General features: G+C 48.3%; 1 long non-coding RNA gene across 2 annotated transcripts in view; it reads left to right on the top strand.

Annotated features, from left to right (window-relative positions):
* LOC126424824 (uncharacterized) overlaps positions 1-13,183 on the top strand; it is an 82,079-nt gene that overhangs the window by 52,415 nt on the left and 16,481 nt on the right. The gene's annotated exons all lie outside the window — the stretch shown is intronic.

Raw genomic sequence — 13,183 nt, 5'->3', positions numbered from 1 at the left:
CTGGATCCCGGTCCACCTCGGGAGGGGCAAGACCCAGTGGCGGGGACAATGGGGAAGGGACAACCACAGGTGAACCAGCCTCCTGAGAAACGGGGCCTGCGAGGGGGGCCGACTCTCGCCGGAGCATATCTAATGATGGCGAGGCCGGTGCTGGAGCTACTTGAGGCCGCCAAGGCTGAGAACCATCACAGTGTGACCGAGTCACAGGTGGGGAAGGGGCGGTAGCGTCCCCAGAGAGAACAACATGGGTGCTGGCAATGGGGAAGACGGTGCCCAAGGGGTCGGAGGGTGGGTGCCCAAACGGGGACGTAGCTGATTTTGGTGATGACGTGCTCCCAGTCCCCTGCCTGCAAGGTATAGAGCCGACAGCCATTGCGGCACAGGACCACCGCCGGTATCCGATGTGGATTGCGACCAAAACCACGTGCCCAGACTGACATACCCGGCGGAATGCCGGGTACCCCGTTTTGCGAAGCCTGGCGAGGACCAGGCTGGAGGAGGTGCAGCAGAGTCCTAGGTTGGCGGCCGTGGAGGAGCTCTGCGAGGCTGCGTTCTCCCATTGGTGTGGTCTGGTATGCCGTCAGGAAAAACGTCAATGCCTCCTCCGCAGGAAATTCGTGCACATACTTTTTCATATGCATCTTAAATGTGCGCACCATGTGTTCGGCTTTCCCATTCAGTTGTGGATGAAAGGGGGGAGAGCAAACGTGCCCAATACCGAAGCGCCTACAAAAATCCTGGAAGGTCTGCGAAATAAACTGAGGTCCATTGTCCTATACCAGGGGGACTGGCAGACCTTCCACAGAAAAGATTTTTGCTAGTGCCTGGATTGCAACTTCTGAAGTGGCTGAGGAGCAGTGAACCACATATGGGAATCGGGAATAATCATCAGTGACAATGAGCCAAAAGCCATTGAGAAACAGGCCTGCAAAATCTATGTGAACACGTTCCCATGCCTGGGTTGCAGGCGTCCATGAAGAGAACGCTGACCTGGGAGACGCCTGTTGGCTCACACACTGGGAACAGGTGGCCACCAAGTGCTCAATTTCTCTGTCAATACCAGGCCAATAAACATGTCTGTGAGCCAAGGTTTTAGTACGGGAAACACCCCAGTGCCCCTCATGTAATAACGTGAGGACCTCCCTTCGCAAACTTGCAGGAACAACCACGTGAGGAGCTTTATCATCGGTAGCCAGAAGGAGAACTCCTTCCAAGACAGAGGCGGTCTCGTAGAACAAAATAATTATGAAGATTGTCCCAGGCCTGACCTGGAGGTCAGGGCGACCACCCCTGCTGAATGAGGCAAACTACTTGCCAGAGAACTGGTTCACCTGCCATTTTCCTGGCGACTCTAGAACTAGTGATCGGGAAGCCATCAACCGCTTGGTGGGACGCCACATCCAAATGAAGACACAATCTCCTCCCAATCGAACTTAGGATCTGGGCCCACCGGAAGACGGGAAAGAGAGTCAGCGTTGGCATGCTGTCCGGTAGGGCAAAAATGAATGTCATAATGGTACTTAGCGAGGAACAAGGCCCAGCGCTGCAGTCTGTGAGCCGCCCTACCCGGGATCTGAGAGGCGGGGCCAAATAACGATATTAATGGCTTATGGTCAGTGGTTAACTGAAACTTCATGCCATACAAGAAAGGGTGAAACTTGGTAACAGCGTAGACAATGGCCAAAGCCTCTTTTTCCACCTGGGAGTAATGGGCCTGCGCGGGACTAGGAGTTTTAGACACAAACGCCAGTAGCTGCTCGGAGACATCCGCGTTGCGATGGGCCAGGACTGCCCCCACCCCATACTGCGAAGCATCTGTAGCCAGGACCAACAGCTTATTGGGGTCAAACGTAGCCAAACAAGGCACTGACATGAGGAGGCCCTTCAACGAGGTGAATGCTCACTCGCATGTAGGCGACCAATCAAAAGGAACACCCTTGCGCAGAAGGCAGTACAGGGGGCGGGCTATGGTGGAAGCCCTGGGAATGAACGGGTGGTAATAGACAATCTTGCCTTAAAAAGCTTGTAACTCCTTCAGCGAAGCAGGCCGCGGAAGGTCGACGATACCTTGGACCAAACTTCCTAGTGGCTGGATGCCATGCTGAGAGATGGTGTAGCCCACATACTCAATGGACGGTTGGAAGAAGTTCGACTTACGCAGGTTACAAAGCAGGCCCACAGACCTGAATTTGAGAAAGAGGGTTCGAAGGTTGTGCAAGTGTTCCTTTGTGCTGTGGCCTGTGACAATTATGTCATCCAGGTAATTAATATAATGAGGGATTGCAAAGTGACGTTCTTAAGATAATGCTGAAATATCGCCGGGGCACTGGATATTCCGAAGGCCAACCGCTGGTATTGGTAAAGGCCAAACAGGGTGTTGACAACTGCCAGCCGTTTGGTGTCCTCATCAAGTGGTATCTGATGATAACCCTCCAAAAGATCGATTTTCGAAAAATTTTGGACGCCTGCCATGGCGGAGAACAATTCATCAGAACGAGGCAACGGATAGGTGTCCATCACCAATTGGGAATTAGTGGTGGCCTTGAAATCGCCACAAAGACGTAATTTTCCCGAGGGTTTCCTGACAATAATGAGGAGCAAAGCCCACTCACTAGAAGAAATGGGAAGAACGACCCCTAGGGCTGTCAGCCGGTCTGGTTCTGGTTTCACCTGAGGGCGGAGAGCCAAGGGGATCTGCCTCGCGCATAGAAAACGTGGGCGAGCCGACGCCTTCAACATCAAGTGAGCTTCAAAGTCTGAAACACGCCCCAGGCCCTCCTCAAAGATATCCTTAAAGTCAAAGATCAAAGATTCCAAAGATTGATAGGGAAGGTCTTTGGAGACCAACTGTATGGTGTCAGCGATAGAAAAACTGGGAGCTTGAAAGGCATCCAACCCAAAAAGGTTAGCGGAGCTCGCATCACTGACAACAATAAATGTAAGAGGCTGAGTGACTGATTTGGAAGTAACGTCGGTAGTGAATTGACCCAGTAGGGGAATGAACTGGTTACCATAACCGCGTAGACGCCAGTAAACTGGCGCCCACGGGGGCGACCTGAGGTCGGAGTAAGATTGTGCATTCAACAAGGAAACTGCCGCGCCTGTATCTACTTGCAGTTGTAATCGGTGCGACCAAACTGACACCTCGATAAAGAGTTTGTGTGCCGATGCGTCAGGAGCCTGGCCCGATGAAACTTCCTGAACGTCAATGTCCACGTCCTCTGTACCTGCTTCCTTTGATTCTTTTGAGGCTGAGCGGCAAACTTTAGCAATGTGGCCTTTTTTATTACATTTGCGACAAACGGCCCAACGCTGGGGACACTGACCGATTGTGATGTATATAGCATGACGCACAGGACGGTAACAGGGGCCGGCGGCCAGAACTCTGTTTACGGCCGGATTGTACGTCATCCACCCCGGACGCAGTGGACGCAGCCGCGCCGCCCTGAACCGCCGCGACGTCACACCACGCTTCCAACTGTTGACCTGCGGCGTGAGACACTTCATACGATTGAGCAATGGACAGGACTTCCTCAAGGGAAGGGTCTTCAAACTGCAGGGACCGTTGCCGGACCTCCCGATGAGGGGCCGAACGAACAACAACGTCGCGCACCATAATGTGGGCGTACGACTCTCGCGACTGCTCCGTGACAAAATGACACTTGCGACTAAGACCGTGCAGGGTAGCGGCCTATGCCCGGTAAGAATGATGGGGCTGCTTCTTGCATTGATAGAACTTGACCCTAGCCGCCACAACATGCGTGCGGCGGCGATAATATGAAGACAGCAATGAACACAATGCTTCAAAAGACAAGGACGAGGGTTCCTGCAATGGCGCTAGCTGCTGCAAAACTTGATACAGTGAGGGAGATATCCGAGACAAGAAAAGAGCAACACATACCTCCGCATCGGCAACATGAAACGACTGGAAATGCTGCTGAAGGTGATGTTCATATGCGTCCCAATCCTCTGCCGTCTCGTCATACTAGGGAAAGGGAGGAGGGAACAGGGCTGGAGCAGACTGCGTGGAGAGCAACGCTAGATGCACTTGTTTCATGGTTGCCATGAGCTCCGTCTGCTGCTCAACTAATACCCGTACTAAATCCTCCATGCCGTGGATAAGCTGCGAAACTGGAACAACGACGCAACACGTGAAAGAACGACCCTACTTGTCGCCAGTTGTATAGTAACACGATTCACGTTTCCCTCGCACTTCACCTAGTGTAGACTGGGAACTGTCTGCTAGACCTGCCCGATGTGAACTCACTGGGCACGGCCCGTGCTGCCTGAGTTGTTGTTGTTCCGCTGGCAGAGGGCGCGGCCAAATTCTCGCATGCCCTCTGGTGGATGGGACTTTACTTGTGGCAATTACTGTCCGTGACGCACCGTGCCGATGTGCATCTCCCACGATCTTTCTGGTGGCTACTGCATTAACTGTACAGCCTATAATGGAATTCTTGAATTGCCAATGTTCTAAGTTCATGAAACAAGCGGAGACCACTGTTGGGCCTGTGGTTTGTGAAGCAGTGCACTACACGATTGAATTTTTTTTGTGGAAACACAGCAAGGCTGTTGTGAGGCCTGCATTTCATAAAGAAGTGATTTACCTGAGGAACTGTATTTTATGTTGTTTTCTTATGTATCTTGTTATTTGAAGTATTGTTGGTTAATATGCCACTGTAGATAGTGTATGTCTGTCTCTGTTGTGTGGTGTTTGCGTCAGGTGTCAGGCTTAGCTGGGTGTCCTTGTGCTTGTTGTTATTGCAGATTACCTTCAGTGCTGATCACTGTGGGGCCAAACATTATATTAGATACTGTATAGTGTGTTATGGTTTGCTGACTGTAGATTCATTTGTGCCCCCTTTAGAGGTTTTAATTATTGTTGTGGGGCAAAAGTAATTTTACGAAATATTACTTCATTATATCATGTGCCAAGTTAATTTATCAAACTTAGCACCAATTTCTGGTTGTGCTTCCATGCATGTACTTTAATTAATATTATGCTTTATGATATACGTATATAAGAAAAATTCCTCCTTTTGCAACTAAATTCATTTGCACACTGGACTCGCATTTGGGAGGTCGGCGGTTCAATCCCGTCTCCAGCCATCCTGATTTAGAAACTTCCTGGCAGATTAAAACTGTGTGCCCGACCGAGACTCGAACTCGGGACCTTTGCCTTTCGCGGGCAAGTGCTCTACCAACTGAGCTACTGAAGCACGACTCACCCCCGGCCCTCACAGCTTCACTTCTGCCAGTATCTCGTCTCCTACCTTCCAAACTTTACAGAAGCTCTCCTGCGAACCTTGCAGAACTAGCACTCCTGAAAGAAAGGATATTGCGGAGACACAGCTTAGCCACAGCCTGGGGGATGTTTCCAGAATGAGATTTTCACTCTGCAGCAGAGTGTGCGCTGATATGAAACTTCCTGGCAGATTAAAACTGTGTGCCCGACCGAGACTCGAACTCGGGACCTTTGCCTTTCCGGGCAAGTGCTCTACCAACTGAGCTACTGAAGCACGACTCACACCCGGCCCTCACAGCTTCACTTCTGCCAGTATCTCGCCGGGCCCCGACCCGATTTTCGATCGAGATGAACTCCTCTGTTTCCACTTTGATGAGGAAGAACGTCGTGCGGTCCAGGGTTTTCCACTCACAGTTTCGCAGGTTGCGTCGGCTACTGTGCGGGACCCGGTCCAGCGTCAGGTGATCGGTTTTGTTCAATGGGGTTGGCTGGACAGGACCAAGGCCCGAGCATCGGGTCCCCTTCGCAACTACCATGCCTTGCGCCTTCGTCTGTCTGTTCGTGAGGGTGTTGTTCTTCTGGCCACGGATGGCGCATCTCCACGGGTCGTGGTGCCAGCCTCTCTTCGCAAAGATGTTCTCAAACTATTGCATGAAGGCCGTTGGGGGATTTCTCGGACTAAGTCCCTGGCCTGCAGGCACGTTTATTGGCCCGGTATTGATTCGGACATCGCCCACATGGTCGCTGCGTGTGGTCAGTGTGCTCAGCAACTGGCTGCACCTCGTACTATGCCCTCTCCATGGCCTGATCCGGTGCAGCCGTAGGGACGGGTGCACGCTGACTTTGCCGGCCCCTTCCTTGGCACTTATTGGCTACTGTTGATTGACGCACTTCTCGAAGTTTCAGTTTGTTGTTCGATGTCCGTCGCCCACCACTGCAGCAACGATGCTGGCTTTGTCCAAAATCTTTGCGCTAGAAGGTCTTCCATCCACGATTGTCACGGACAATGGCCCTCAGTTCTCTTCGCAGGCCTTCCGTGATTTTTGTACTGGACAAGGGATTCATCATGTTACAGCACCGCCCTTCCATCCGCAATTGAATGGGAAGGTCGAGCGCCTTGTCCGCACTTTCAAAAGCCAGATGAAAAAATTCCTTAGTGATTTTTTCCACAGATGACGCTCTGTTGCAATTTTTGAGTTCTTATCGCTTCACGTCTCTGGGTGATCGCAGCCTTGCTGAACTCTTGCATGGCCGCCAACCGCGCACTCTACTGCACCTGCTTCACCATGTCAGGCCTTGTACTGTGTCCCCTAGTGCGGGAAATTACCCGGTGGGCGCCGACGTGTGGGCACGAGGGTATGGATCTCGCCCTAAATGGATTCCAGGGGTGGTCCAGGCTCTTCGCGGCCGCCGGGTTTGTGAAATACGTACGGACGACGGCATGGTTGTTCGCCATTACGACCAGATGTGCCCACGAGTGGTGGCCACGCCGGTGCCACCGCCCCTTCTTTCGTCTCCACCAGCCCGAGAAGCCAGTCCTGTCGCTGCTGCCGATCTTCCGGGCGTGTTGCTGCAGCCGACGTCGCTACCGCTTCAGAGTACGCCGGAACCGGCCCCAGTCGTGACGCCGCCTTCTCCGGAACCCATCTCGCTGGGGCACACTCCCAGGTCCACGACACCTATGGATGCTGCTCCGGAGTTTTTCCCCATCATCTCGTCCACGAGGCGCGTTCCACGCGCAAGCTTCCGTCCTGGCCATTTTCGACCATACTCTCGTGTTTCTCCGCGGGATCTTCTCGGGGCCTCCCAAGAGGCCATGGATGTCTCCGCACTGTCCGTGTCTCCAAGGAAGTGAGTGTTTTTTTTTTCAAGGAGGGAAAAGTGTTGTGACATTGTCACGAGATTTAAAAGTGCCGCTACGTCAGTACGCGAACACGGCCATAGAGGCGCTCCGCAGCCCGGCTGAGCGCGGGAGCGCCACCTGGCTATGAACGGCACCAGCCGCATGTCACAGCATGGCAGTCTAATGACAGATACGGAGTTAATAGCATGTAACCCGCTATTCTTCCTACTTTTGTGTATCCACGCAATTTATTAGTGATTAAAGGTTATAACACCTTCAGGATTGTGTATGCCAACAGGATTAAAAAACTTGAAAATTGGATGTATGAAGCCTCTGAGATTAAAAATTCCCATTACTTTTTAATCACACTGCATATTTACCTTCTTATAGTACTGACTGTGGCAAAGTAATCACTGATTTTGGCAATCAAGAAACTTAATTCAGTTAACATTCCTATTTTTGTTTGTTTCTTATTTGTTATGGTTAAAAATTGTTCTTGCATTATTCTTGGAAAGTTGTGTATGTGTTCCATATTTGAAGTGAGTGAATGTATTACTAACAAAAGAGAAATCGGGCTTGGAAATTTAATTAGTACACTGTATTACGAAAAACTGCTCACTGCACCTCTTTGCACTTTTTGTACTTTTGCCAGTTAAATACAGCTGTGTACATTAGAAGGAAAGTGCTGTCTTAAAGGTGGTAAAGTAGAGCTAATATTTCTTCAGGTATAAGGCCATCACGTATTTTCCATTGGATGGGTCATATTCACTTCAGTATCATTGAATTTTTCTAAGAAAATCTGTACCTAAAGACACTTGTTTGTTTTACTACTTTTCCTGCAACTTTAAAATGAACATTGCTGTTTGCTTTCAGCAAACAGACTTTCAAACCTTCAACCTAGATATGAAGATAATTTGTCGAAGGAATGGGTAGTGAGATATGTTTTTAATTTTCTTCAGAATCAATATAAATATATAGGTTTCTCCAGCCTATAATGGCACTGACCTGTAATTCACAGCCCTTCCTTTGTAGTGCCAGTGTCAATAACCACAAACTTGAAAATCTAAAAATAAGTGGGATGGAGTTTGTTCATTTATGTACACAACATATTTATGTTGGTGTTAACACACACTTTATTTTTTGAAAAGTTCATTTATTAGTTATGAAGACCATGTTTTACATCACAAAAAATCATTAGCACAAGTCTATAGGCCAGCTCTTGCGATTACAGTGGGAAGTAACTTGTTCTATTGTGGCACAAAATAATGTCCCTATTTATACAAAAATATCGGAGTTGTCATTTGACACAAGACAGTCCGTTAGTAACTTGTTAAAGATGATTAAAGTTCACTGGTTCATGTAATACATCTACATCTACATCTATACTCCGCGAGCCACCTTACGGTGTGTGGCGGAGGGTACTTATTGTACCACTATCTGATCCCCCCTTCCTTGTTCCATTCACGAATTATGCGTGGAAAGAACGACTGCTTGTAAGTCTCCGTATTTGCTCTAATTTCTCGGATCTTTTCATTGTGATCATTACGCGAGATATATGTGGGCGGTAGTAATATGTTGCCCATCTCTTCCCGGAATGTGCTCTCTCGTAATTTCGATAATAAACCTCTCCGTATTGCGTAACGCCTTTCTTGAAGTGTCTGCCACTGGAGCTTGTTCAGCATCTCCGTAACGCTCTCGCGCTGACTAAATGTCCCCATGACGAATCGCGCTGCTTTTCGCTGGATCATGTCTATCTCTTCTATTAATCCAACCTGGTAAGGGTCCCATACTGATGAGCAATACTCAAGAATCGGACGAACAAGCGTTTTGTAAGCTACTTCTTTCGTCAATGAGTCACATTTTCTTAGAATTCTTCCTATGAATCTCAACCTGGCGCCTGCTTTTCCCACTATTTGTTTTATGTGATCATTCCACTTCAGATCGCTCCGGATAGTAACTCCTAAGTATTTTACGGTCGTTACTGCTTCCAATCATTTACCACCTATGGCATAATCGTACTGGAATGGATTTGTGCCCCTATGTATGCGCATTATATTACATTTATCTACGTTTAGGGAAAGCTGTCAGCTGTCGCACCATGCATTAATCCTCTGCATGTCCTCCTGGAGTACGTAGGAGTCTTCTGATGTTGCTACTTTCTTGTAGACAACCGTGTCATCTGCAAATAGCCTCACGGAGCTACCGATGTTGTCAACTAAGTCATTTATGTATATTGTAAACAATAAAGGTCCTATCGCGCTTCCCTGCGGTACTCCCGAAATTACCTCTACATCTGCAGATTTTGAACCGTTAAGAATGACATGTTGTGTTCTTTCTTCTAGGAAATCCTGAATCCAATCACAAACCTGGTCCGATATTCCGTAAGCTCGTATTTTTTTCACTAAACGTAAGTGCGGAACCGTATCAAATGCCTTCCTGAAGTCCAGGAATACGGCATCAATCTGCTCGCCAGTGTCTACGGCACTGTGAATTTCTTGGGCAAATAGGGCGAGCTGAGTTTCACATGATCTCTGTTTGCGGAATCCATGTTGGTTATGATGAAGGAGATTTGTATTATCTAAGAACGTCATAATACGAGAACACAAAACATGTTCCATTATTCTACAACAGATTGACGTAAGCGAAATAGGCCTATAATTATTCGCATCTGATTTATGACCCTTCTTGAAAATGGGAACGACCTGCGCTTTCTTCCAGTCACTAGGTACTTTACGTTCTTCCAGCGATCTACGATAAATTGCTGATAGAAAGGGGGCAAGTTCTTTAGCATAATCACTGTAGAATCTTAAGGGTATCTCGTCTGGTCCGGATGCTTTTCCGCTACTAAGTGATAGCAGTTGTTTTTCAATTCCGATATCGTTTATTTCAATATTTTCCATTTTGGCGTCCGTGCGACGGCTGAAGTCAGGGACCGTGTTACGATTTTCCGCAGTGAAACAGTTTCGGAACACTGAATTCAGTATTTCTGCCTTTCTTCGGTCGTCCTCTGTTTCGGTTCCATCGTGGTCAACGAGTGACTGAATAGGGGATTTAGATCCGCTTACCGATTTTACATATGACCAAAACTTTTTAGGGTTCTTGTTTAGATTGTTTGCCAATGTTTTATGTTCGAATTCGTTGAATGCTTCTCTCATTGCTCTCTTTACGCTCTTTTTCGCTTCGTTCAGCTTTTCCTTATCAGCTATGATTCGACTACTCTTAAACCTATGATGAAGCTTTCTTTGTTTCCGTAGTACCTTTCGTACATGATTGTTATACCACGGTGGATCTTTCCCCTCGCTTTGGACCTTAGTCGGTACGAACTTATCTAAGGCGTACTGGACGATGTTTCTGAATTTTTTCCATTTTTGTTCCACATCCTCTTCCTCAGAAATGAACGTTTGATGGTGGTCACTCAGATATTCTGCGATTTGTGCCCTATCACTCTTGTTAAGCAAATATATTTTCCTTCCTTTCTTGGCATTTCTTATTACACTTGTAGTCATTGATGCAACCACTGACTTATGATCACTGATACCCTCTTCTACATTCACGGAGTCGAAAAGTTCCGGTCTATTTGTTGCTATGAGGTCTAAAACGTTAGCTTCACGAGTTGGTTCTCTAACTATCTGCTCGAAGTAATTCTCGGACAAGGCAGTCAGGATAATGTCACAAGAGTCTCTGTCCCTGGCTCCAGTTCTGATTGTGTGACTATCCCATTCTATACCTGGTAGATTGAAGTCTCCCCCTATTACAATAGTATGATCACGAAACTTCTTCACGACGTTCTGCAGGTTCTCTCTGAGGCGCTCAACTACTACGGTTGCTGATGCAGGTGGTCTATAGAAGCATCCGACTATCATATCTGACCCACCTTTGATACTTAACTTAACCCAGATTATTTCACATTCGCATTCGCTAATAACTTCACTGGATATTATTGAATTCTTTACTGCTATAAATACTCCTCCACCATTGGCGTTTATCCTATCCTTGCGGTATATATTCCATTCTGTGTCTAGGATTTCGTTACTGTTCACTTCCGGTTTTAACCAACTTTCCGTTCCTAATACTATATGCGCACTATTTCCTTCAATAAGAGATACTAATTCAGGAACCTTGCCCTGGATACTCCTGCAGTTTACCAATATTACGTTAACTTTTCCTGTTTTTGGTCTCTGAGGACGGACATTCTTTATCAACGATGATAATGTCCTCTCTGGTAAGCCGTCAGGTATTTTATCGTTTCGCCCAAGGGGGGGTCCCTCTAACCTAAAAAACCCCCGTGTGCACGCCACACGTACTCTGCTACCCTAGTAGCTGCTTCCGGTGTGTAGTGCACGCCTGACCTGTCTAGGGGGGCCCTACAGTTCTCCACCCAATAACGGAGGTCGATGAATTTGCAACCATTATAGTCGCAGAGTCGTCTGAGCCTCTGGTTTAGACCCTCCACACGGCTCCAAACCAGAGGACCGCGATCGACTCTGGGCACTATGCTGCAGATATTAAGCTCAGCTTGCACTCCGCGTGCGATGCTGGTTGTCTTCACCAAATCAGCCAGCCGTCGGAAGGAACCAAGGATGGCCTCAGAACCCAAGCGGCAGGCGTCATTCGCTCCGACATGTGCTACTATCTGCAGCCGGTCACACCCAGTGCGTTCAATAGCTGCCGGAAGGGCCTCCTCCACATTACGGACGAGACCCCCCGGCAAGCACACCGAGTGCACACTGGCATTCTTCCCCGACCTACCCGCTATTTTCCTGAGGGGCTCCATAACCCGCCTAACGTTGGAGCTCCCTATAACTAATAGGCCCGCCCTCTGTGACTGTCGGGACCTTGCCGGAGAATCGGCCACTGGCCCAACAGGCGAGGCACCCTGTGGTGGCTCGGAAACGATGTCATCACCACTAGGAAGCACCCCGTACCTGTTGGAAAGGGGTAAGGCAGCTGCCACGCGGCCAGATCCCACCTTCGCCTTTCGGCCAGGCACGCGCGAGCCCACCACTGTCCGCCATTCACCCTGGAGTGATGGCTGACCGGTAAGATGCTCACTGCCGGAAGACGCAGCGACATCAGGGGTTCCATGTGATTCCAAGGCCACCGAAGTAGGCATAGGTCTCACCACAGTTGCCCCAACGCCACTACGAGCCGACGCCTGCGCCTCGAGCTCGATGAGCCTAACAGACAAAGCCTCCACCTGCCCCCGAAGAGTGGCCAATTCTCCTTGCGTCCGCTCACAACAACCACAGCCCCTACACATGACTATGTTTACCCTACTCTATACGGTGACAAATTCCCAAGATAATCTTCTGATGAGCTACTCTGATAATCAAGAAACACTCACTGAAATACGAGACGCGAAAACTATGCTAGGTTTTCCCAGAAAAACTATTTAAAAGCTAAGCGCAGCAAATAAGTACAAAAACGCTTTATACAAACAGTACTCGCTGCTGCTGGTGCTGTCGCTCTGGCTGTCACAAGACAACTGCTGATTCAAGTGACTAGTGGCTAACGGCCGCGAAACAAACAAAAGACGGTTTTAGGGCGCTTTCTGTTCTAAACGATCAAGAAAACACTAAGAAATCTAACACGAAAACTACGTAAAGTTTTATCAAGAACTGTTAGTTACTATGCAGAGCAGATAAACACAAATAGAACCCCTTCCTTAGTGGAAGGTCGTAAACAAAATGCAAAATAAACGCTTTATACAAACAGTACTCGCTGCTGCTGTCGCTCTGGCTGTCACAAGACAACTGCTGATTCAGGTGACTAGTGGCTAACGGCCGCGAAACAAACAAAAGACGGTTTTAGGGCGCTTTCTGTTCTAAACGATCAAGAAAACACTAAGAAATCTAACACGAAAACTACGTAAAGTTTTATCAAGAACTGTTAGTTACTATGCAGAGCAGATAAACACAAATAGAACCCCTTCCTTAGTGGAAGGTCGTAAACAAAATGCAAAATAAACGCTTTATACAAACAGTACTCGCTGCTGCTGGTGCTGTCGCTCTGGCTGTCACAAGACATTTCAGAGCATGAATCACTGAGCCTAATGACAACACAATCTGTTGACAATCCATTGTCAGAGTACTTGT

Source organism: Schistocerca serialis, chromosome 10 (assembly GCF_023864345.2).
Source record: "Schistocerca serialis cubense isolate TAMUIC-IGC-003099 chromosome 10, iqSchSeri2.2, whole genome shotgun sequence".
Lineage (NCBI taxonomy): Eukaryota > Metazoa > Arthropoda > Insecta > Orthoptera > Acrididae > Schistocerca > Schistocerca serialis.
This window is presented reverse-complemented; position numbering and strand designations above follow the sequence as displayed.